The sequence below is a fragment of the Pleurodeles waltl genome, chromosome 8, assembly GCF_031143425.1.
Source record: "Pleurodeles waltl isolate 20211129_DDA chromosome 8, aPleWal1.hap1.20221129, whole genome shotgun sequence".
NCBI classification, from domain to species: domain Eukaryota; kingdom Metazoa; phylum Chordata; class Amphibia; order Caudata; family Salamandridae; genus Pleurodeles; species Pleurodeles waltl.
This window is the reverse complement of record NC_090447.1, coordinates 867,871,101-867,898,788: the sequence shown is the minus strand read 5'-3', so window position 1 is coordinate 867,898,788 and position 27,688 is coordinate 867,871,101.

Below are 27,688 nucleotides of genomic sequence, written 5' to 3'. Positions count from 1 at the left end.
CCTTTCCCTCACATCATTTATCTCTAAAAGATAACGCTCAGGGCCCACCCCCATCTTTAACATATTAAAATCCCTGACCAATTTTTTTCCCTAAAGCCTCCCCCTCTCTTTTAGTCCCCTGGATTCTCAGAAAATTATCCTTAACCAAATTTTTATCACGGCTAGTCAGGCCCTCAGGATTATCAAACAAATCAGGCCGCCCCAAATCATGGGCCATCTTTCTTATATACGCCAGCCAGGGAATATTCTTTACATTGTCACAGACCAAACAGTCCCTTAAAATCTCCCTATTAAAAGTGGCATGTTCGTTACTCCAGATAGAGATCCATAACAAAAGGGGAGCCAGCTGGGTGTTGTCTTGCACAAATTCGAGATCTAATTCCGAATGAAGGCAAAAGCCAGAAGTATTTTGGCCAACTCCCAATAGCCTTCTACAGAAACGATTTTCTTCTACAGTAGGGGCTCGGGTATCCATATACCCCCAAAGTGCTGCACCATACAACAAGACAGGGAGGCATTTCCACCTGTAGATTTCAAGCAGAGGCTTAATAGGATTACTTCCTACCCTTACAGCAAAATCAAAAGTCGCACCAACTGTAGCATGGAAAAACACACCCCTTCTGGCAATACAGGGTTTCCAAGAACCTTTATCATCAAAGATGGCCCCCAAATATGGGAATTCATGAACTCTGCTAATGATTTGATCATCAATCCTTAGCTCCCCCACCCTACTCAAGGGTCTGCCACAAACCATAAGATTTGATTTCTTATAATTAATCTCTAGGCCCAAAGCTGATATGAAGGAGGCATAAGCTCTAACTACTTCACGCAGACCATCCATAGTGCGGGCCATAAGGACCGCATCATCCGCATACGTCAACACAGGCACATCCCTACAGTGTTCCATCAAAAAGTCTGACATGTATATAAAAGCAACAGAGTGGGAGCCGAAACACACCCCTGGTGCATGCCCCTTGAGAGTTTGAAAGCCTCTGTACATTCCCCATTAGTCCCCACCCTCACATTTGCGACCGTTCCTGAGTGGAGATACCGGAGCAACTCTACAATGTTAGGATCCATCCCTAACTGATTTAACCTCTAACACAGTATAGACGATTAACCTTATCAAAGGCACAGCTAAGGTCCATAAAGGCCATGTAGAGGGCACCCTTCCTAGCTTGCGTATATTTACCAATCATCATCAATAGGTTAAGGCATTGTTCTCGCGTGCCGAGACCTTCCCTAAATCTTTTCTGGTCCCGGCTTAAAATGTCATTACCTATCATCCAGGCCTCAATACGCCTTAAGATGATCCGTCCCAAAATCTTCACAGAAGAATCAAGGCGGGAGATAGGGTGATCATTCCGATCGACCTTTTTAAAAACTGGGATAATACAGGCTAGTCTCCAAGAGGCAGGAATACCCACAGCATTAAGAACATTTAAAAGAATAGGTGCCCATAACTGGGGACTGGATTTATACAAATCCATAGAGATGGAATCCAGACCCGGGGCTTTATTACTGGAGCTACCCTGGATTGCATCAATAACCTCCTGGAGTGAAAACCTGATTGCTAAGTTGGGAGCCATTTCATACTCATTATCCCGGTTATTTCTTAGGGGGGTTTCCCTCAAAAATTCTACAGAAGTAATTTACCCAGGCCACCGGGGCAATATTGCAGCCAAGGCCCTCAGATGTCTCTGTTCCAAAAGAACCTCTGTTTACCACCTTCCAAAACAAACCAGGATCCTTTAGGACTATGGCATGCTCCAACTCTTCCCAAGCTTTTTCTTTGTCTTTTATATTACTATCCCTCAGAGCCCTTTTATATTTAATCCTGGCTTCTTTCACAAGGACCCTATCTCTGGGATGTTTCTTAAGGGCCATATTCATGTTTGCCCTAGTGTCATAACAGGCATTGTCAAATCACCCACATCTGCGTTTACTTGGGCGGCTGCCTATTGAAGATAAACAGTCTCTTTCTGCTATATTTACTACTGTTATTGCATCCATAACTGCGTTAGGATTAGGAGCCTCTATCAGGAGTATTTCCATAAACAAATGTAGGTTTTCCCCACCACCCTTCCTATGACTTTTTGGGGATCTACTTGTTTCCAACCAAGCCGCCTGCCCCAATCCCTTATCTCCACTGCTGCGGGCCCACCTTGTCCTAATTTACGTAGGGCCCCTAGGAGTTTAAAGAAAACTATAAGGAGGTTATGATCACTAATACACTCCCCTAGCACCTCTCCTCCAATCACCAGATCTTTCATAGGTGAAGGCACGAAGATATAGTCAATTGTGGTTCCAGACCCTCTGCCCACATAGGTTGGGAGTTGGTGAGTATCTACTACTTCCTTGTCACAGAAATTCTGAAGGCCCATCTTCCTTAGTTACTTAATCAGAACCCTGCCTCTAGAATCCTGCATACCATCTGCCGAATAATCCTCACAGTCACACTTGAAGGGATTTACCACTGTACTAAGACTTCCCAGCTTAGCATTAAAATCTCCCAACAAAATAGCACAGAATTCCAACCCCACCTCCTCCATTCTACACTTCAATAGCTGAAGAATGGAGAAGAGGGCCCCAGTTTGGCACCCCACATCCCACACAGCATTGTAGAAATTTACCAACAGAACATTAAAATTGTTGGAGAAAATTACCCATACAGGCAATATACCCTTGTGGTTGCAATTGATTTGGAATGCACCAACTATCTTAGATAAGTGAATTAGGGTAACCAGGCCACCTTTCGAGCGGCCAGCAAGAAACTGTACAGCTGGAATTGCAAATCTATCATACCCGTCCCACACAGCCAACCCATCCGACCAGGTTTCCTGGAGCATAATAATATTGTAGTTAGCCAGACACCTAACCCAAGCCTGGTCAGATAGCTTGGCATCATACCCCGCAATATTCCATGAGATAAGATCGCACTGCGGAGATACCCCTTCCCGCGCAATCAGGGTCTCGGTGCATTGTCAATCCACCCCTTCCAAATTGGTAACAGCTCTTCTGCAGGATGCCCGCAGGGCATTTTGACCTAGGGGGGGATTCCTGCCAATTCCAAGAGAAACCTCAGCACTCAATCGCATATGATCATAGAAATAGCCCAGGGGGACCATACCTATTGTTCCTGTTCTTGAGGAGGCAGGGCTATAAGTAGAGAGAAGCCGTTGTGTCAGGCCAGGATATCTAACATTTATAATAATACAATCTTCATTCCCCTACTTTTTTTTGGGCCCGACCAAATCAATTCTTCTAGCAATCAAAATGTCCTTAAAATCCTTTCACCAAAAAATCACAATTATTGCTCAACCAATAACCAGTCTTATTTATTAGTTGGGCCGTAGACTCAGTTGCCCCAGGGGCAAGGGCAGGGACATTAGTCAACACCACCACGTAAGGGGCACAAGCCAGGGGGAGATCCAAGGAAGCCAATGAAGACCTGACCTTCGGCAAGTTCTGATTATACTTCCCATCCAGCTGTTGGCAGATCCCCTCAACTGCCACAGATTCTGAATCAGGTTACCTGCTACAGTTAGATCTAATAACAGCCCCCCGCCCATTGATAGGGTAGTAGATGGAGCCGGTGCAATCTCAACACAAGCACCTTGACCCCCCAGGATTTACAGGATTAACCAATTGCTGTGGCATTTTCCCCAGAGCCCCCAAAGTCCCCGCAGCTTCATCCTGCAGGATCATCTCCTCACTTGATTGGGATCTACTAGTCGGGCCCCACATCCACCTGTACATTGATTCCCTTGAATTCCTTGCTCACATAGCCAAAAAACAGCTTTTTCTATAGCCAATAATTTTGCCACAACAGGGGACAGAATACCGTGAATCATTTCCTGAAATTTTAACAATAAATTGGTTACTTCGCAACCCAAATGCTGGCAAAGTTCAGGGCCACTACTCATCCCCTTACGGAGCTCCACTAGAGATGTTTTCGTTTTGGGCACCGTTTTCTTTAAAACCTTTTTTTTCCTCGGAGGAGGGCTACACTTATCCAAGGAGCAAACCGGGGGAGAGGACAGCAAAAGACTTTTGCTTCTTCTCGAAGGTCCTGGACCACCAGAGCCCTCTATTGTCTCTATTGTCTCAACATGGGCCTGCTCAGCAGCAGCAGCACAGTGGTCGCCCCCCAGATAGACCACCTCCTCGTCCAAGCCCTCCGGAGGATCACTGACTACTGGGACCTGACACCAGTCCTTCATCTCCATGGATAACCTCCTCTCTGCCAAATCAATTTCCTTTGTTACAACCCCAACAGCTCTTGCGAGGAAGGAGTCCAATGTGGTGGTTCCACCACCCTGTCTACCACCACCACCACTCAAGGCGCCAGTTAACTGACCCCTTTTCCTACCCATTTTACAATAGTGGAACTTCACTCAAAATGAGCAACAAGCGTTGCAAAAAGATAAAAACACAATTTAAATCACGGTCTCACCCACAGTAGAACTCCAAGGCACTGGCAAAATTAAATAGTCACCATCCACAGGAAGATGAAAGGGGGGTGGCCCAGCCCAGCCTCTAACGGGCGATGACGGGCGCAGCGGGAATGAGCAATGCACTATATGTGCTTTTCAGGGGCAGGCTCCGCTCCCCCCTGTTCCAGCAGTCAACGGGGTCCCCCGAGGGCCAGGGCAAACTCCAGACTCCAAAATGCCCCGCGCAGCGGGAATGAGCAATGCGCTATACGCGCTTTCAGGGGCAGACTCGGCCCCCCCGTTCCAGCATTCACCGGTGTCCCCCCGAGGGCCAGGGCAAACTCCAAACTCCAAAACGTCCTGCGCAGCGGGAATGAGCGTTGCGCTATATGCACTTTCAGGGGCAATCTCCGCCCCCCCTGTTCCAGCAGTCAGCGGTGTCCCCGAGGGCCAGGACAAACTCCAAACTCCAAAATGTGCTCGGATTTGTATAGTAAATAGGATACGTTAGTGATTGTGTAGGTTAGTAATTGTTGTCCTACTTGTTGTCCTACTTGTATCTTGTCTCTTAAGGGGGTGGGGGAGGCAATATTTAGAGTGTGGTGTTCCATGTGTAAGATAAGTTTAGTGTAGGTTAGATTAAAGAGATGTAGTTGTTTGATGAGTATAGTTAGTATAGGTTAGCATAGGATAGGGTAGGTTTTAGTTAATATATAGGTTATTGTTTTATCAATAAATCCTCTTTATTTTAGTATTCATTTAGGGCCAGATGTCGCAAAGGGTTTGCGCCTCGCAAACAGCGAAAAACGCCGTTTGCGAGGCGCAAAAGCCTCTTTGCTATGCAGAAATGCATTTTGCGAGTCGGATCCGACTCGCAAAATGCATTTCTGACTCGCAAATAGGAAGGGGTGTTCCCTTCCTATTTGCGACTCGCAATGCGATTCAATTCCATTTGCAACATCGAAAGCGGTCGCAAATGGAATCACAGTTACCATCCCCTTGAAGGGGATGGTAACCCAGTCGCAAACAGGAAGGGGTCCCCATGTGACCCCTTCCCTTTGTGAATGGACACAAAAATAATTTTTCAGAGCAGGTAGTCGTTTTTTTTTCTAAGTGCAGGTCGTTTTCCTTTAAGGAAAACAGGCTGCAGATAGAAAAAAAACAACTGCTTTATTAAAAAGCAGTCACGGACATGGTGGTCTGCTGACTCCAGCAGGCCACCATCCCCGTGAGTGCCCATACTCGCAATGGGGTCGCAAAATGCGACCCACCTCATTAATATTAATGAGGTGGGTCTTTGCGACCCCATTGCGAGTTGCAGAAGGTGTCTGAGACACCTTTCTGCATACCAAATTGCGAGTTACAATTTGCGAGTCGCACGGACTCGCAAAATGCAAGTCGCAATTTTGATTTTTCCTACATCTGGCCCTTGGTGTCAGTTGCCTGAGTATCTAGGTCTTCTCATCAGTGCACTGGGCAAATTGGGGGAATGGTCAATGGACACCTTACTGTCTTGTATTCCCTGATTGACCATGTGCTTCCACTATTGACAAAGGAGCTTTCATTTTGTCTGCAACATCACATCTACTAGTCCATGCATTTGTCATTCAGTGTACCCCCCATTCACAATGTCCATGTGTACTTTGTCTTAGACAGGTAAGTCTGGTACTTCAGCTGTCATTGGTGAGGCCCCTTAGTTTCAATATTGAAAACTGTGACACATCTGACAACAGGCACAATCGGAATTGTATCCTGTAACACTGACAGGTAACCATCACTGATGAGGTTAGCTACCTCTGTACCACACAAATGAGTTGTTCTGGTACTCCCAGCTATCTATTTTGGCATTGACTTGGTTCTCAGCCATACCTGCTGTATAGCAGAAGTAAATGATAAAATCAAAATTTTAGTTATTATACTCAGTGAATTGGTTGCATCAGACAACACCATCATCCACCTTTCTCATGTTCCAATCCTTGTGTGTAGCTTGGTGTACCACAGTCCTGCACTCATGTACTGCTATACTGAAATCATTGCAATGGATTCCCACAATTCAATCATTTAGCTGAGTAGCTGGATCACAGAAAATGTAGACATGCTAAATGTGTAAAAGGTGTTTATAAATAGGTGGGAATGTGTGAATGTGACTTATATGTAATGTCTTGGTCTGAGACCCATTAGTGAAAGTCATGGGTATGTGACACAATCAGAGTTCAGGGTTGAAGGCCATGTCATGAGACATGCTTAAGAGTAGAGTTCATTAGTGAGGAGGAACAACAATTGCCAATTGGTATGTCAGAGCTAGGGACAGTACATAGCAGACATGTTAATAGTGAGTGGGTAAAGAGAGCTTGTTTCCTGCTGTCATGAAACTGGTATGATCCTGAGGCTAGAACTAAGGAGAATTGTCCATATGGCACACACTGGTGCTACCAGGTACTCTTCCTACTGAAAGTAATTTGTTCCAAATCTTCCTCCTCTGATGTGTGAGTTGTCTCTTGGGCCTTTGGTGGTGCTGTTGTAGAGGTAGAGGGGGCCAATCACACTTCAGATCATAAAGATGTGGAGTACAAGTTCCCAGCAGCTGCCATTTGTGGTAAGACATAAGGCATCACTGCAGCAAGGAGGAACTACTGATTTTTCAATATAGCTGCAATATCGCAGTAGCATGTCTCCCCTGAGGGAGGCCACTTCCCGCTGATTGGACTCCAGCCTGTTGTCAGCTATGCTGCTGTGAGTTTGGGAGGGGAATTGTTGTGGCTCTCCCTCATGGCAGCACCTATGTCCGCCAGGGACTGCTGGACTTCACCCAGTGGGGAGCGTGGGCCTCGGATGGCAGCTGTGTTTTCATTACATGTTATGAGGCACGTCCGTACTCCCTCTAGGCTGCCTGCCATAGCCTCCATCCCCACCTGCACCTACTTGGACTGCTCCCGCTGGACTCCTACCACTGTCCTCTGGGTCCCAGGTGTCCAGGTCTGCGTCAGTAATGACAGGTGGTAAATTTTGGTTGTTGGGTGGTTCATGTAGCGACCCCACAATGCTGTGTGTCCTCCTTGCAAAAGGAGGTGGTGTCTGAGGGATTCTAGGACCTACTACAGAGTTCGTTGATTGATGATTGTCAGTTGGTCATACAGTTCTTCATTGAAAACCAGGACAGGCAGGTTGGCAGGAGGGAAGGCATCAGCCTCTGCAATGAGATATTTTGAAATCAATCATAGATTGTTGTGGCAGTTGACATGGCACATAATGTATTCAGTAATGGAAGCTCAGTGACTAGTTAAAGGCCCAAGGTTGTTATTGTACATTATGTGGCCACTGGAGTGTCACGTGAAGGGACTCTCTAGTGGCGCTATGGGCTGCGTCGTATTTACTAGGTGGCATTAAACCACTTCTTGTGCCTTGATGCCACTATGTAAAAATCCGTCCCTTCCCATGCTGCACTTTGTGTGGAAGGGGTGTGCATTGGCAGCTGCTGCGGGTAGCCCACACCAACACCCATTGAGTTTTTATGCAGCCCCAGATTTATGTGTTTTTGTAGACCTGAGGCTGCGCCAATATCTATCACCATCCCAGTGGTGACATTACCAGGGCGCAATGTCGACGTATACTTTCTTTCCTCCTCATGTTTTCCTTTGTCAATGTGTTCTGCATTACACTGCACATACAGACCAAGCAGATTGCCATATCAGTTTCTTGTTGTGCAGGTCCTCCTTCCTACACAACAACATTCTCCCCCTCAACACAGCCTTCCTTGCACTATGGTGCAAGTGAATTGGCTTTGGTGCTGGACAGCTAATGTACCACTGGCACAGGGGTGGACACAGGGATGGCCCATGTGCTTTAGAAGTTTGGTCAAGAATGCCTTTACTGAATGTCAGTGCTAATTTGGTACACAGGTACCCATCTTCATTTCCAGCTTGATCAGGGCCTCTATCTTGTTTGATGGTGTGATTGCAGCTACTTGTACTACTGCACTCATAGGTCCTCATGATGAGTCTGGCAGTCCTTTGACCACCTGACTTGCAGTGGTGCTCAGACCACCACCAACTGCAGCAGACCAATAGGCACATTGGGACCATGGTGTAAGTGCCACGGTCAAATGGCCTGTTGTGAGAAAGTAGCCTCTTTCTAGCATGGTTACCCCCACTTTTGGCCTGTTTGTGAGTGTGTGTCAGTATGTTTTTATTGTGTCACTGGGATCCTGCTAGCCAGGACACCAGTGCTCATAGATAAAAACCTATATGTCAGTGTGTTTTGCCTGTCTCACTGGGATCCTGCTAGCCAGGACCCCAGTGCTCATGGTTTGTGGCCTAATGTGTTTGTTGTCAGTAGTGCTTGACAGTGTCACTGAGGCTCTGCTAACCAGATCCTCAGTGCTTATGCTCTCTCTGCTTTCAAATTTGTCACTGCAGGCTAGTGACTTCATTTACCAATTTCAATTGGCACTTTGGACCCCCCTTATAAGTCCCGAGTATTTGGTACCTAGGTACCCAGGGCATTGGGGTTCCAGGAGATCCTTATGGGCTGCAGCATTTCTTTTGCCACCCAGAAGGAGCTCAGACAAACCCTTCCACAGGCCTGCCATGGCAGCCTGCGTGAAATAGTGCACACACTATTTCACAGCCATTTTCACTGCACTTAAGTAACTTGTAAGTCAACTATATGTCTAACTTACCCTTCCCGGGACTCCCGTGGGTGCTGCCTGGCATCCTGAGGGCTCTCTAAAGTGCTGAGAGCCCCTTCTTCCTCCTCGCACAGAGTTGAGGCCCCAAGGTCCCTCCTGGGTCCAGCCAGGACCATTTTGACGCAAAATGCAACTTTGTCGTAACCAAGGCCTGTTAGTGACTTCCAACATGAAATCACATCTGCAGCCATCTTCACGTCATGGGGCATCCTTTGCATCATGCAGAAACCTGCTGGCATCTTCCTAGGGTGCATTCCTGCGGTCTCCGTCCAACTGGGGACTCTTCTTTTGCACCCTCTTCTGGGTTAGCAGGGGCTGCTGTCCTTCCTGGAACTTCTTTCAACTTCTGGACTTGGTCTCCTTCTTTTGCAGGTCTTCAGGTCCAGGAATCCAGCAGTTTTTGTTTGTAGACTTGGTTGGTTACTGCAATAATCCATATCACGAGGTATAGTATGTCCTAAGGAAACTTGCAGTACTTTACTCCTGCCTTTTTGGGCTCTGTGGTGGGGTAATTTACTTACCTTTACTGTATTCTTACTCTCACAGCGTTTCTGCACACACTACACTTGTGTAGGGGGGGATTTGTGATTCGCATTCCACTTTCTTAGTATATGGTTTGAGTTGCCCCTAGACCTAGACCTATTTTCTCCCATTGCATTCTGTAGCATTTCCTATTGTTTGCACTATCCTATGTCTAATTACTTACCTTATTTTGGTGTCTAGTGTATATATTGTGAGGAATACTTACCTCCAGAAGGAGTAATGCCTCTAAGATATTAGGTACTGTGTCACCCAAATAAACTACCTTTATTTTTGGTAACACTGAGTATTGCCTTTACTTGTGTATAAGTACTGTGTAACTATAAGTGGTATTGCATGAGCTTTGCGTGTCTCCTAGTTCAGCCCTAGCTGCTCTGCTATAGCTACCTCTATCAGCCTAAGCTGATAGAACACTACTACTTCACTAATAAGGGATATCTGGACCTGGTATAAGGTGTAAGTACCTGAGGAACCCACTCCAAAGCAGGCCAGCCTCCTACATTGGTGATGCAGCGGTGGGATAAGTACTTGCAGTTGCTTTACTACTTTGTTACTGGTGCTTTTCACAGGAAAAGCTTGCTACAATACTTAGAGCATCTATAATATATACCTAGAAGTAATTTTCTAACTTTCTTAAAAGTTCTTTAAACTTTGCAAAAGTTTTTACAAAGTTCTGAAAGGTTTTCTTCTTTTCTTCAAAAAGTTAGCTCTGTTATTCTACTAACTATTTACTCACTTTCCTAAACTTTTTCTCTTTCAATATGTTTTCTGTAGAAGCAACCCCTAGAGTTGTGAAAACAACATATGAGAATCTTAACTTTAAAAGTTTGAGGGGTCTCTGTATTGAAAGAAGTTTAGGGTTTGCGAAGAACCCATAATAAGGAGTTCCTCTTAAATCCTCTCTTCCAAGATGACCAGGGACTCAGCACTGGTCCAAATCAGACAGGGGAAGAGGTAGAGGATGATTCCAACCAGGAAGGCTCAGAGGAACACAATGGCAATCCTGGGGAGGGTACTTCCACAGATTTATCTGATAACAAGCCCCTTAGTATAATTGGTAGTGAGAAGGGTTTACACACAAGTAGGACTCCCTTCAACCCTAGAGGCCTGGTCACTAGAGTGGCCCCTTTTAGAGATATATCTACCTCTGCACATCCCCATGTTACCTCTGTTCCAGAGGCATCCCACACATCTAACCCTGAGGACCAGTCCCTATAGAGGGAACTCAGAAAGCTGAGGTTAGAGGAGACCAGACGGAGGCAAATACAGCAACAGCTGGCCTTAGACAGGGAGTCCCTGGCTGTGGAAAATGAAAGGCAGGGTTTGGGTTTAGTTCCCCATGGTGGCAGAAGAAGTTTCAGAAATTCAAATGCCATGAAACCTTCATTTGACTCTAGGAATCTGCACAAAGGTGTCCCTCCTTACAAGGATGGTGATGACATCTACAAGTGGTTTGCTGCACTTGAGAGGGCCTGTAAAGTTCAGAGGGCCCCTCATGTACAGTGTGATGCTATCCTTTGGTTATTCTTCTCTGGTAAGGGGAGAGACAGACTCCTTATTGTCAAAGAGGATGATGCAGATAATTATCAAATTCTTAAAAGTGCACTCTTGGGTGGTCTGGGCGTAACCACTGAGCAATACAGGATAAAGGTCAGAGAGACGAGAAAGGCTGGACAGACTTTGCAGACTTTTCTGTGAAGGCCCTAGTATGTTGGTTAAATTACAGTAAGGTGACTGACTATGAAAGCCTATATAACTTGATTCTGAGAGAGCATATTTTAAATAATTGTGTGTCTGACTTGTTGCATCAGTATCTTGTGGACTCGGATCTGACCTCTCCCCAAGAATTGGGAAAGAAGGCAGACAAATGGGTCAGAACAATGGTGAGCAGGAAAGCTCATACAGGGGGTGACAAAGACATCAAAAAGAAAGATGGTGAAAGCTCTCAAGACAAGCAATGGGGTAAAAGTAAACACAAAGATCCTTCTTCAGGTCCAAAACAGTCCTCTGGGGGTGGGGATACAACGTCTTGATCTTCTTCAAACTCTTCACACAATCCGAAAAAGCCTTGGTGCTATGTGTTTAGAGGAGAAGGCCATTGGCCAGGGGATAAGTCCTGCCCAGGTAAAGGCAGTTTCTGTCACACCTAGTGGCATTGGCCTTGCAGCCTTGGCAGTTTGTCCCCTTAACATGGAAGAGTACAGGCAGTCAATCTTAATAAATGGTGTTGAGGTCCAGGCCTACGGGGACACAGGTGCCAGTATCACTTTGGTGACTGAAAACTTGATGTCACCAGCACAACACCTCCTTGTACAGAAGTACCAAGTTACTGATATCAATAAGTCCACTCAGTCTCTCCCCTTAGCTGTAGTTCAACTTAGTTGGGGTGGAGTTCCTGGCCCTATGCAGGTGGTGGTATCACCTAGCTTACCTGTAGATTGTCTCTTAGGGAATGACCTAGAGGCCTCAGGTTGGGCTGAGGTAGAGTTTAGGACCCATGCTGGTTATCCCTGAGAAATTTCTTCCTCTCATTTCTGGTGAAATGAAAAAGCAGAGGAGAGAAAAAGGCCTGAAATCTCAGGATGGATCCCTCTCCACCAACAGGTAAGAAGGGTATCAAAGTATCCCTTCCCCATCCTGCAACTAAGGATACCATTCCTGTGGGGGGAGAAACCTCTCCTGGGGTGGAACCTGTACAAAAGGAGCCCTCATCTACGACAGCTGGACTCCCAGAGGTAAAAGTACCTCTCTGTGGAACCACTAAAGCAGATGTGCAAAATTGCACCCTTTTAGTAAACCTGAAGCATCCCTCCAGCCCTCCCAGAGAAACTTTAGTACAGTAGCCCTGCACTGCCTCTAAACACTTAGGCCCGTATTTATACTTTTTTTGCGCCGCATTTGCGTTGTTTTTTGACGCAAAAACGGCGCAAACTTGCAAAATGCCATTGTATTTTGTAGGTTTGCGCCGTTTTGCGTCAAAAAGCGGCGCAAATGCGGCTCTAAAAAAAGTATAAATACGGGCCTTAGGACAGCAGCCCTGTCCTTGTGTGGACCTTATAGGACAGCAGCCCTGCCCTACTCCAACTCAAGAGAAACAGCAACCCTGTTCTCTCTTACAGCCATATGGACAAAGTTTTTGCCCAGCTATGGCTTTATTAAGACAGCATCCCTGTCTAGCATTTCCTGAATTTGACATAGGCCCAGTGGACCAATCCCACTGCCCAACTTTAAAACATACCCATAGGAACTCTGAGAATTAACACTCAGACTGTTGGTTAGGTACAAATCTCCAAACAGGGTGGTTTACATCTCCACAGGGAAGTAACCATATAGTGGATGATTTAGGGAGTAACCACTATATTGCAGATCTACTCTCCACTTATAACCACTTAGACAACAAAGTCTCAATTGGCCAATGTTAGCTTTATTGTCCTTCGTTTGGTGGGGGGGATTGTGTGAGAAAGTAGGCTTTTCTAGCATGGTTACCCCCACTTTTGGCCTATTTGTGAGTGTGTCAGTGTGCATTTACTGTGTCACTGGGATCCTGCTAGCCAGGACCACAGTGCTCATAGATAAAAACTTATATGTCAGTGTGTTTTGCCTGTCTCACTGGGATCCTGCTAGTCAGGACCCCAGTGCTCATAGTTTGTGGCCTAATGTGTGTGTTGTCAGTGGTGCTTGACTGTGTCATTGAGGCTCTGCTAACCAGAACCTCAGGGCTTATGCTCTTTCTGCTTTTAAATTTGTCACTGCAGGCTAGTGACTTAATTTACCAATTTCAGTTGGCACACTGGACCCCCCTTATAAAGTCCAAAGTCTTTGGTACCTAGGTACCCAGGGCATTAAGGTTCCATGAGATCCTTATGGGCTGCAGCATTTCTTTTGCCACCCATAAGGAGCTCAGACAAACCCTTCCACAGGTCTGCCATGGCAGCCTGCGTGAAATAGTGCACACACTATTTCACGGCCATCTTCATTGCACTTAAGTAACTTATAAGTCACCTATATGTCTAACCTTCACTTGCTGAAGGTTAGGTGCAAAGTTACTAAGTGTTAGGGCACCCTTGCACTAGCAAAGGTGCCCCACATAGTTCAGGGCCATTTACCGGGACTTTGTGAGTGCGGGGACACCATTACATGCGTGCACTACATATAGGTCAATACCTACATGTAGCTTCACAATGGTAACTCCGAATATGGCCATGTAAGTTGTCTAACATCATGGAATTGTTCACCCATTCCAAATCTGGTATTGGGGAACCAATTCCATGCATCCTGGGGGCTCCACTATGGACCCCAGTACTGCCTAACCAGCTCTCTGAGGCTTGCACTGCAGCTACAGTTGCTGCTAACTCACAGACAGGGTTATGCCCTCCTGGGGTCTGAGCAGCTCAGTCCCAGGAAGGCAGAACAAAGCATTTCATCAGGGTGTTATACCCTCTCCCTTCGGAAATAGGTGTTACAGGCTGGGGAGGGGTAGCCTTGCCAGTCTCTGGAAATGCTTTGAAGGGCACAGATGGTGCCCCCCTTGCATGAGCCAGGCTACACCAGTTCAGGGACGCCTTGTCCCCTGCTCTGACACAAAACTGGACAAAGGAAAGGGGAGTGACCACTCCCCTGTCCATCACCACCTTAGGGGTGGTGCCCAGAGCTCCTCCAGTTTTCCAGACTTCAGCCAACTTGCTTTGCAAGGTGTGGGGGCACTCTGGTGGGCTCTGAGTGGCCAGTGCCAGCAGTTGACATCCAAGACCCCTCCTGATAGGTCCTTATCTGATAAGGTAGCCAATCCCCTTCTCAGGGCAATTTAGGGTCTCTCTTGTAGGTTCTCCTCATATTCTACTTGCAAGTTTCCAGCAGGAATCCTCTGCAACTACTACTTCACCCTCTGACCTCGGATCAATCGCAGCCTGCTCCAGGAACCGTTGTATAGCAACAAAGAATCCACAAGGAATAATTTTCTTCTGCAACTTCAACTCCAGCCAGCAACTGCAACAGTTTCCATGGTGTGCACGCTCTGAGGACTCCCTGTCTTCATCCTGCACCAGAAGGACTGAAGAAATCTCCTGTGGGGTGACGGAGTCACTCCCCGGTTCATGCAGGTACCTTCCAAGTTGACGACTGGTACTCCTGGACTTCTCTCACAGCAACAAGCATGCTCCTTGAAACACAGACGATTTACCCCATCGACAGAGACTGCCCTGAGGTCCTGCTGACGCAATTTGGAGGAGTTAAGACCTTGCCTTCCCTGAGAGCGACAGTACTGCTGTGCACTCCATCTTCTTCACCTCCTGAGGCCTCTGTGCACTATTTGCAAAACTCCTTCATGCACATCCTGGCCCAAGTCCCCAGCACTCTATCCTGCAATGCACAACTCGCTGAGTTGACCCCTGGCAGCCTGGGACCCTCCTTTGCAGTGCTGCACCAACCACATTTTGCACCTCCTTTGTCCCCATGTCGTGGGACTCCCGTGGGTGCTGCCTGGCATCCTGAGGGCTCTCTAAAGTGGTGATAGCCCCCTATTCCTCCTCACCCAGAATTGAGGCCTCCGGGTCCCTCCGGGGTCCAGGCAGTGCCATTTTGATTCAAAATGCAACTTTGTCGTAACCAAAACTTGTTTGTGACTTCCAACACGAAATCACATCTGCATCCATCTTCACGTCGTGGAACATCCTTTGCATCATGCAGGAACCTGCTGACATCTTCCTAGGGTGCATTCCTGCAGTCTTCGTCCAACTGGGGACTCGTCTTTTGCACCCTCTTCTGGGTTGGCAGGGGCTCCTGTCTTTCCTGGAATTTCTTTCAACTTCTGGACTTGGTCTCCTTCTTTTGCAGGTATTCAGGTCCAGGAATCCAGCAGTTGTTGTTTGCAGACTTGGTTGGTTACTGCAATAATCCATATCACGAGATATAGTGTGTCCTAAGGAAACTTGTACTTCACTCCTGCTTTTCTGGGCTCTGGGATGGTGTAATTTACTTACCTTTACTGTATTCTTACTCTCCCAGTGATTCTGCACACACTACACGTGTCTAGGGGGGAATACGTGATTCGCATTCCACTTTCTTAGTATATGGTTTGTGTTGCCCCTAGACCTATTTTCTCCCTTTGCATTCTATAGCATTTCCTGTTGTTTGCACTATCCTATGTCTAATTACTTACCTTATTTTGATGTCTAGTGTATATATTGTGTATAATACTTACCTCCAGAAGGAGTATTACCTCTAAGATATTTTGGTACTGTGTCACCCGAATAAACTACCTTTATTTTTGGTAACACTGAGTATTGTCTTTACTTGTGTATAAGTACTGTGTAACTATAAGTGGTATTGCATGAGCTTTGCATGCCTCCTGGCTCAGCCTAAGCTGCTCTGCAATAGCTACCTCTATCAGCCTAAACTGCTAGAACACTACTACTTCACTAATAAGGGATAACTGGACCTGGTATAAGGTGTAAGTATCCTTGGTACACACTGCAAACCAGGCCAGCCTTGTACACTGGCACTGCCAGGTTGCTGGCATCCTTTGATCTTCCAGGCCAGCACTGCAATCAGCACTGCCCTCCAGATAATTATCTCACTTTCCCACTAGTCTTTGCATGGCAGTCACTCCACCATGCAACTGCTTGTGGTAATGGGGTGTTGGGTTCCCCTGTGTGCCCCTGCACTGCCTATGCACTTGACATGGGCAGTGTAGCCCTTTGCGCTTTGCCCTGCCCAATTTACAGGTAGTGATAACCTCACCCCAACATTGGTTCTGGTGCATCCTGAGAAACGGTTTCCACTCACTGTTATAGCCAGAATCTTGTAATGCCTACCACGGAGGGAAGACTGCACTGCCAGTCTTTCCAATGCAGGACTTTGGCAGGCAGCCTCCGCCGGCAAATTTTGTAATGGGTGCCATTATGTTCACAGACAAGCGCCATGTGTTGTGTTTGTTCAATTGTTTGCCCATTCCCATGTGTGTAATATGGTTGTGTCTGAGTTGTTGTGGGTTCACCCTGTATGTGTTGTGTTCCACAGATTGTAAGATTTAGTGCAGATATATCTCTCTGGCACAGTTCAGGTCAGCAGCAATATGTGTAGCTCAACACTGCTCCAGGTTACTTACTCAGGGAAGTGCCATGTTTACTGGGATACGGGACAGCCCTACAATTCTCTCTGCAGATTCACTGATTTGTTCTCCCTGCACAGAGACAGCATTGTTGCTGCATGATATAGCTGTGGCTGCCTTGAGGGGTTGAACTGTTTCTGTGCAGGATGGTGTCCCTTCCTGCACATGTGCAAGTAATGTTAGCTAAGCTGGCATTTCAATGATTGCAGCAAGATGTGACACACATGTGTACTGGCAATACCACAAGGAGGTAGGGGAGCAATTTTGCGAAATGCACCATCCTGAGTCCACTCAATGGTATTGACTTCCGTCCTAGTGTCAGATGTCTAAGTTGTGTGGGTACAGGAAGTTTGATAGTATGCAAGGGGTGTTGTGATGGCACAGCCCCATGGAACAGTATATATATGTTCCTTCCAGCCAATGTGCTGCATATTTATGTGGTGGAGTATAGCCCTGGTGATTGGTGTATAGCCACGTTGTGTATATGTTGGGGGGCATGGCACAACCAAGGCTTGTGCACATGTGTTGCTTGTATGGAGAGAGGGCATCTGTATTGAGGGTGCATGTGTCCCTATTCACTCCTTTAGCATAGACTGGGTGTGTCCTATCTACCTCCCCCTTCGGGCATTTGTAAGATTCCTGTTGATTCACCCATGCAACCAACCCTGCATTTGTGGTGGTGGTTGGTATTCTGCGTTGTCCTGTCCTTGGATTCCTGTGACAAGCTCTTCCAGGATGGCTGCAACCATCTCCTCCAGCTCATCAAGGTCCTCCTGTGGTGCAGGACTTCCACCTCCAGTCTTCAGTGCTGTCTTTCTGTTCTTGGCCAATTTCTCCTTAGTTCTACGCTTGCAATCATGCCAGTGCTTCTTGCACTAAGTGACAGTTCTCTTCACTTCTGCCACGCAGTTGATTCTGCCAACTATTTGCTGTCATATAGCCTCTCTCTTACCAGTTGGCAAATTGGAGGTGCTGGTGTTGGTGCTTCATCACCTCGTCACCTCTCTGACAAGGATGTTGTGCTCTTCCTCACTGAAGCGACACTTGCGCTTTTCCTTCTCCTTCTCCAGGGACTTCTGTGGATCCTCCTGGCTGGTGCTTTGGCAATTGAGGTCTCCCTGGGGTCTCTCCTGGCCCGATTCTACCATTTTCAGCTGCACTTGCACTTATTCCTGCTTGTAAGTTTAAATTTGAGGCTAAAAATGTCAGTAACACTTTTGCAACATTTTCTGTGCCACAAATAGGGTTTGCTCCCCTTTTGCAGGATTAACGTCATTTTTCTTTACAACAGGGCGCAATGGTTAACGTCATTTTTTTTTTTACTCTCACCATTTCTTTGGGCCAGCTTGCCCCATTCCATAAATATGGCGCCCATCTTGTGATCAGGAATGGTGCTAGCAACCACTAATGCTTTTGATGCAAAACTGTGTTAGCGCAGTTTTGTGTCAAAAATTATAAATATGCCCCTAAAGGTGGTTACAGAATACCAGGCTTTTCTGTCAGTGGTTCACACATGGGCAAGATTCTGAGTGAGTTATTGTATCTGACAGAGACCCCTCAGTGGATCACAACTTTTTTTGGTGCGGGTGCAACAAGACTTCAAGGCCATTCCTTCACAAGTTAAATTGTCCTACGTTTGCACTTACAGAAGAAAAAACAAAAATGTAGACTGCATATCTTTGCAGTTAATACTGCATTAGTTTTAGTGAAACCTAGCTAAACTATACAGAAACAAAATTACATATCCTGTACATTTTTAAAAGTGTCAGGTGCAAACTTAATAAAGGGGAAAAAGTAGATTATAAATATACATCTTTCAGACTACACTTGTGAGTATCTATGTATAAATCTCTGTACAGTTGCAGAATGAGTGTGGGAAATAAATTATGTACCTCACCTTAACTATTCCAGAGATAAATTCAATATAAATAATACATATGTCCTTACATTTTTTTTCTGTATCTTCTCTAAGTGATACTGTCTTATCTCCTGTGACAGTTTGGCTTATGAAATGACAGCACAGAAATTAGCATCATGGCTGTGACAAACTTTATCAAATGGATTTGAGGTTTAACCCTTTACCTGATGGGCCTTTCTCACCCTCAGTGCTGAGTCATTTTTGCCTATTTGGGGGAAGTTCATGCTTAGGGTGCCATTATTTTTTTTCCACGCTTCCACATAAGGTATCCACCCCAAGTTTGGATCCTCTTCTTCCAGCTTCCGGAGGATTCTAAAGGTACCCAGGGTTTGTGGATTCCCCTGGAGGGGACTGAGAAAATAGGGAAAACATAGCAAAGTTTTGAGTTTTTGGAGAAAAGTAGGGAAAATGTGCTCCAGATCAAAGTGTCTGTTTCTTTTCTTTTTCCCATCTTTCAGGAACATACCAAGCTGAATCAAATAAACTGATTTTGCACCACAGGTTTGGCATTTTTTAAAGAGGTAGCCCATTCTCCCTATTTCAAGTGCTCTCAACCTACTTCCAGTTTGTGGTGGAAACCAGTGTGAAACTCATAGGTGATCCAGCAAGGCTATAGATTTCTGAAAAGTAGACATAATTCCAAAATCAGCAAGGGTCATATACATAGATCCCTCAAGGTTTCCTAAGTCTTCTGGTTAAAAAGATGCCTCACTTGTGTGGGTAGGCCTTTAGCTCAAGACAGGAAAAGCCCCAAAATTCAACATGGACACGTCACATTTTTCCACCAAAATCTGACCCTTTTTTCTAATGTGAATAGAGTTAGATTTTGGACCATAGCTCAACTGGAACCTAGGGACATCTATCAAACTTGCACATTTTGGAAAACTTGACACCTAGGGGTCTTCAGGGTTTTTGACTTACTTGGCTCTCACCCGTTGTTTTTATGCAGAATCCCTGACGAACCTCAAACTTTGACTTAAAAAACACATTTTGGTGATAGAAAGTTATGGAATCTGTGGGGAGTCACAAACTTCCATCCACCCACCATTCCCTCATGTCTCCAAATAAAAATGGTACCTCTAGGCCAGGCCTAGTGCCTGTGACAGAAACAGATTAAACCAAGGTCAATTGGTGTCCCCTGTTGAGACCTCCTATTGACCTTGGTTTGAGCCGTTCCTTTAGCATGCCCTAGGCCCAGACGCACAAGTGGGTTAATGCCGAGTGGTAGGAATTCTGCGGATTCCTGCATGTTCTAGATGTTTCCATCACAGAAATGGAACGAAAATGTGCAATTTTGGTCAGAGTTTGAGGTTTGCAGAGCATTGTGGGTAAGAAAACCTCACGGGACCCATTCAAGGCACATCACCCCAGACTCCCTTGGTTGTCTTGGAAACCTGTGGCTCCCTGCAGATTCCATGTCTTTCCATCACGAAATTTGATGAAAATGTGTATTCTTCTTACTAAAGTTTAACAATTGCAAAGGCTTCAGGGTTAAATTACCTAGTGAGAGCCAAGCAAATCATGCACCTCTGGGCGCCCCAGGTTGTCTAGTTTTCTAAAATGTGCAGGTTTGCTTGGATTCCAGCTGAGCTAGGCCCCCAAAATCCAGACCTACCTGCCTTGGGGAAAAAAACAAGGAATTCTTAGTAAGGGCCAGCTTTACATTTTGGCTGGTAAAGGAGACACCATTGGCCTGGTGGAGGACTTAACATCTGTTCTGCATAGACTACTCCACTCATTAAATTTAGAATTGGCTACCAAGCTGGCACTCAATTCAAAAACTTTGACAGGAGCCTCTGAAATAGTGGATCCTGACAAGGCCTTTTTATGTTTGACATGCTACTCCATCAACATGATGGATCCATCCATCAAATTTTTAACATTTACATTTTTTTTTATACGAATACAAATAATCTTTATTTCAGACAAAATGCCATAAAAGACGTATATAAAAAGCTTAAAACATCTTTACCTAAAGTCGTATATAAAACAGCAATAGATTAAGACACAGCAAAATACACAAAAATATCTAAAAGCTTCAATTCATCCAGAAGCCACCCTTTTCCCCCTAAGTCTCCACTTGCACTGCAAAATGCTAGAGACTGCAAATACAATGCAGCTCCTAGTGTTACTTCTTAATATTCCAAATGCAATTTTATAATCCCTGAGCCCCAGATTGTGAAACAAAGGCAGTATCCATTTCGACCTGCACCTGTGGTCTGCTGGACAAAATAATAACATGCTCTCCCACCTCCACCACATTTGGGCAAAAAGGGCAAGTTCTAGTTAAAGCAGAGCTAGAACACCCCCATGCAGACGGGAAGGAACAAAGAGGTAAAAACGCTAGACGGAATTTAATATGCAGCAACGTGGCAAACGGGGGCTCAACCTCATCCAGATACAGTTCAAAGGAATACTGCATTTTGAATTCCAAGAAAGAAGCATTAAGAGAGCCCGTCCTGAGAAGGATCAAGTCACACTGATCTACAAAACACCAATATGCTCCTTTTGAGTGCCTGCTTGGAAATAGGTACTGGGTCTGCAGAACATAGCGAGAGATCATCAAGCCCTAACTGCCTTAAGCAGTCTCTCACAGATCTAACTTTGGGGGATCTCTTTAGCCCCATCCTCCCCAGCACCTCTTTGAGAACCCTGCAGAGTGATGTCAGCTGAGGAACTGTCCATAACCTTTGCCAACACAGCAATGGTTTCAGTCTTACCAGATCACCAAATTTCATCAGAGCATGGTCTAAGCATAATGGATGCAAGAGAGTACTAACTGTAAGGTGGTAAAACTCTTTACAAATCATTTTTTAGCTAATTCAAGTTGGCTTGCATCTAAGTTGCCCCATAATTCTTCACCATACAAGGATACTCCCATCGCTTGGCAATTATACAGCTCAAGGGCTGGGTATGTAGGTCAAAATGCAGAGACACGCTGGGCTGTTGAGATGCACCCATAGAACTGTCTACCTTTGCATCTCTGTATCTGGAGGTATAATCAAAATGCTCAATTTGATCCCCAGGTAATCTAACATGCCGACCCATTTAAGCCTCTCCCCATTAAGGATTGGATTCATGCGAGAGGTAGGACAAGGATTAAAAATAATGTACTTAGTTTTGCTGACATTAAGCTCAGGTCTCTGCTTTCTGCAGAATACCCTAAGCCATCCAGTAGTCTTCTAAACACACATCGGTGACCTAGATAGTAGCAGAGTATCATCCTCAAACTGAAGGGTGGGAGTTTTAACCCCAACAAGTGACAGAGCATTGCCCCCACAGTCTGCCAAATGGGAAACAAGATCATTAATATGCAAAAGGAAGTGAGTGGGGGCCACCAGACACCCCTGCCTCACACCTCGATTAACAGGAATGGGCTTGGTTAGCTTGCCCTGAGGGCCACACCCACCTAACCTGTGCAAAGTTGTTCAAATGTAATCAAATAATCATCTTCAACAAATAATCAGGGATCCTCTAGCCACAAGGTCAAAGGTGGCTCTGAGATCAACAAAAATGACATAAAGCCGGATGCCCTTCAGGGTCACACACTTCCAATAAAACATTTGCAATCGGAAAACCCAATCAATGGTACCAATACCATTGTGAAACCCAGCCTGCAACGGGGTAAGGACATCTGAATCTGCCATCCAATAATGCATCCTATTTAATATAACTCTGCTAAACAGCTTTCGCGTGGAAAATATAAGGCTGATTGGTTTATAATTGGCTAAGGAAGTAATTGGCTAAGGAAGATCTGCAACCCTTTTTATAAATTGGTGTCATTTCATCCTCTTTCCACCTATACGGAACGGGAGCACCATCCAAAAGGGCAATAAAAAGAATAACAAAGTAGGGGCTCCATATGCCCTTGAACATTTTAAACAAGTCAACAGGGACTTTATTAGGGGTAATCATATCCAAGGCAGAGGGAACTTCAGGGGCCATCATATAGTCTACCTGGAATACCCATAAGACAGGGGAAGGCTCTACGTCCTCCATGCCAGCCAACACAGCCCTAAACTGTGAAGCCCCTGTGCTCAAATTGGTTGAAACTAGAGCTGCTGCAACAGGAAACAAGTCCTGAGCAGTTCCTGGATACGAACAGGGATATCGGTTTGTCAGCCCTTGCATCTAGACGGGAAAAATGCTCAACCCAATCCTCTACCGCAATGTACGTTTCCAAAGTGGCATGAAGCCCCACATCGCCCGCTGCAACACATGGTCAGTGATATCACTGATGAAATCACTGATGATACCATCCATGCACTGACACATCCACTCATTTGCACATAGAAACTCTTCTATGTCCATGCCCCACAACTACTCACATATTTATTCACACCTAGATGAAACTAGTGATATACAGACATTTATTCACTTAATAAGTCACTGTCAGAACCTCATAGTCACCAATACAGTACAAACTCACACATTAAGAGACTCATACAGCTAGTTACACATCCACAGAAAAACCTATTATTACATCACTCATCTATTAACACATCTAGTGAATTAACTAGACACCCACTAGCACGTCCACACACTTACCCATCACTTACCCATTCAGTCACTAACATACCCAGTCAGTCCTCAATACAATCACTAAGACCAATAATCACCCAATTATAAAACCATCCACACACCCACTGACTGACATGCAAAGGCACTGTTACACCCAGTCACCAATGTAGCCATTCACACACCCACTCATTCCCCAAAACAAGTAATAACACATCCACTCATTCTCCAATATACAAAACTTATACACCCACTCACTTTACGATACACCCACTTACACACCTATTCACTCCCACATACAGTCAGTGACAGAGGTACTCAGTTATAATTACAGCTATCATAGACTCAGTAACCCAACTAGACAGTAACCAACTCACTCACAAATAGAATGACACCTTTAGCTTTAGTCACAAAACCACTCTCACAATCACTCACTCATCCAGTTACTGACACAGCCATTCATTCAACCAAATAAGCCAGTCACACAGTCATTTCCTCACCCATGCAGATACTCACGCATCTATGCACATTCCTATACACTTAATAATTGAACCAGTCATTCATCCATAGAGCCACTCATACACCCGCTTACACATTCAAACAATCAGTTACAGTCACTGGATGATGCCATCAGTGATGTCATTTGAGATGTCATTAGTGATGTCACTGGCCATGTCATGAGTTATGTAATCTGTGAGGTCATAAGTAGTGCATTAAGGGGGTGCAAGATATAGTTTTGTATGCTATGGTTTTGTGCGTAGAAAGTTTTACACTAAATATAACATCCCTATAACCTTTGTTTTTTTCCAATGAATTTCTATGTTTAAAAAAAAATGTATTTCTTAACTATAACGTCCCTATAACCATTGTTTATTTCAGTGAATTTCGATGTTTTTTAACGAATAGTAATTTTTATTACTATATGTTAATCCAACCACCAGCGAGGCCCTGAGGCCAACTTCCCATAAACACCCAAACCTGCACTGTGCATGGCCTTCATTTGTGTGTGGGAGAGATTGCCGGCAAGACCTGACATGCTATCAGTCCCTGCAGCTAACTCCCCCTAACCACTCAACCCCATGATGTATACGGGCCATTGGCCATGGGCGGCAGGAATCAGCCATGGCCTCTCTGGGTGTGAGAATAAATGTGAGAGGGCGTATCTGGGGGTGGGAGTGGCTGTCAGATTGTCTGTCTGGGTGTGAGAGTGCGTACTTCGGTGTTTTAGTGGGTGCGTAGGTCTGTGAGTGGGTGCATGAGCGTGTGAGAGGGTCTTTCAGTGGGTGTGTGAATGGGTCTGTGAGTGGGTGTGTAGGTGGGTGTGTGAGTGTCTGACTATGGCTGTGAGTGGGTGCAAGAGGGTCTCAATGGGTCTGTGAGTGGGTGTTTGAGTGCCTTAGTAGGTGTGTGAGTTGGTGCCTAAGTGTCTCAGTGGGTGAATGAGTGGCAGAAAGAGACTGAAAGAAAGAGAGAGAAAGAGAGTGAGTGAGAGGGAGACAGAAAGATACTTTTTTAGGCTTTGATGTATGATATATTTATTTAAAATGAACATTTTCATTTAATTTAAAAATGATTTATTTTTTATTTTAAAGAAATAAAATCATCTTTCATTTTTAATTTAAACATTTGTAATTGAAAAAAGAGGGAAATGAGTCCAGCTGGACTTGAGCCCTCAGCACTCAGTGTGAAAGTCATTGACTTTCACACTGAGCTTTCTTTGTTTTGATTTGTCTGGCTCTTTTTTCCACACTTAAAGGGCTCTCTTGGACTGTGGGGGAGCCCTCAAGGGCTCACCCACTGTCCCTATATGTATTTTTTTGTTTTTTTAAATTATTTCAAAACAAGCATGTTACGGGCATTCATTTTTATAATTATTTTTTTTATATATAAAGCTCTTTGTGGGCTACCTGGCACTGCGGGGAGAGCCTTAATGCTTACCTCCCAATGCCATTGTTAGAGCAAGCACAGAGCTGCTTTGACACAGCTCCATGCTTGCTGAAGCATTTCATCTCAGTCCTTTGCACGCGTGCAGGGGACAGAGATGAAACTTTGGATTTTGTTAGCAGACCACCTTTCAAAGTCCCACTGTCAAACCCAAAGTGTTTGCAGTGGCTTTGCTGCAGCTGCAGAGCTGCGGCCAAGCCACAGCAACCATCAATGTCCCAGGGGTGGGCACACCAGGACATAGCAGGAGCCAATACTGGGGGTCGGCGGTCCCTAGGTCCATCAGTGACTCCATGGGGGGGCCTTGTTGCCCCCCTCCAATGTGAAGATAGCCCCGGGGCTGGTGGTCCCTGGAGGTTAATGGGGGTCCATTGTTTTCTGTTTCCTCCAGAGGTTGGTAGCCCCCTGGGTGTGGGGGGCCACATCACCACATATATCAATATAGATAGTCCACGGGTGGTGGTCCTTGGGTTTGGGGTCACATAGGGAATCTCTTTCTTTTTTTTTTGATTTGACCATTTTTTAAATCCCCCATTTAGGTGGTGGTTCCAGGATTCGCGGGAGAAGGCCAAGAGCCACCCCCAGCCTTTCTAAAAAAAATGCCCTCAGGACTTGGCCCACCTGTGGGCTTTATAATAACAGAGCACGGGAGACCACGCTTCATTTAAAAAAAAAACATTTACTGCTGATCCGCAGATCCGCTGCAGAGATCTGACCATAACATTTAAAAAAAATGCTTTTTAGCCCTTCGGGGCAACCTTTTTGGACCTCACCACTGGAGCTAAGGGGTCAGGGTGTTTGTATCCAGGCCCCTTTTGTATTTTTTTAAATTTTATTCTGGGACTCAGCTGCAGCAGAGTCTAAGATGGCTGAAAATACTTCTATTGTAGTCTTATCAGCCAATCAGATCGCCACACGAGATTGGGAGGGGTTATAAATCCTTCACATCCCTATATGTACAAATTTGGATTTTCTTAAATTTCTCAAAAACTACTGAAGACATTTACAAAAAATAACAAAAATGGCTTTTTCTGGACCAAGTGCTATCTTTCTTCCAAATTTGGAGTAATTCCGTCCAGTGGTATTCACACTATCGCTGTTCAATTTTTTGCATGGGAATTTACTTTGGAAATGCTCTAAATTTCATCACCCTTTATCTCGGCCTCCGCTTGAAGGATCAACCCAGGCACCAGGCAGCAGCTCATGTGACTCTTTAATTTTCTTGAAAAATGTCATGAAGATTCGTCAAGCGGTAGTATATATATATATATATATATATATATATAGAGAGAGAGAGAGAGAGAGAGATATTCCACAGAATGTTCCCGAAATATCAGAATATTGGGAGGAAGCCCCATTTTGGTGTGAACTCATATTGTTACTATCATGGCGAATCCCCAAAATTCACAAATAGCTGTTAACGTGAGGCAACCTCTCACTGCACACTTATTAGCAAATGGCCTAACGGCCCAGGGAGGTCCAGTCACGTCCGTGGTGGATGCCCACGCAGCTTATAGAACAGAACTTTTTTACTCTTGGGTCACATTTCCAGCAGTTGATGGGAACACAAATACATTTCACACATATACAGTTGCAAACGCGCCTGGACAATACAGAGCGTACGCATATTTAGAGTTATCTCTATCTTATCAAGAACATAATAATTGGCTTGATGGCGCCATACCCCATACAATATTACCAGTAAGGTTAGGTCCACTAAGTAATGACGGTCCTATCTGGCCTTTATTGGCCACCTATACACCACACCACGAAGTATCAGACATGTTGTTAGCTTTTGCTATATAGTCGGACTTGGTGTAAGGGTATATTTTCTCAAGAGAAAACCGGTTGAGACCTTTCTGGAATTTAGCGATCTTTTGCTGGGTGAGATATTCTTTGTGCTCATTCATATTTTGATTCTGTGTCCTTTGACAAGACCAGAGAACTCTTGATCACCCTGGATGTGGAATCCCTTTACACCAATATCCCCCAGGAGGCCACCCTGCAGGTTATCAGCAATCTACTGGAAGCCAATAGAGGAGAGTCATGCACGCCCCCTGACTACATACGGGACCTGGCTCATACGGCACTCACAAGGAATTATTTCCAGTTTGAAGATAGTTTCTTCTTACAAATACAAGGAACATCCATGGGTAGCACATTTGCACCCAGCCTGGCATGCCTCTACGTCGACCACTTTGAAAGACAGGTGGTTGTCCATGATGACAACCCTTTCCTCCAGCAGATTAAGCTCTGGAAACGATATATAGATGATATCCTACTGGTCTGGACAGGAACCAGAGAGGAGGCACTCACCTTTCTGAATTGGCTGAATGCAGCTGATCCGTTCTTGAATTTCACCATGACTATAGGTGACAACTGGCTAGCGTTTCTTGACCTACTCATCTATGAAAACGACAGAGCCTTGGCTACGGAGGTATATTATAAACCAACGGACCGGAACAACCTACTCCAGTTTCAGAGCTTCCACCCTCAGTCCTTGAAGGAGAACCTCCCTGTGGGTCAATTTTTGCGTC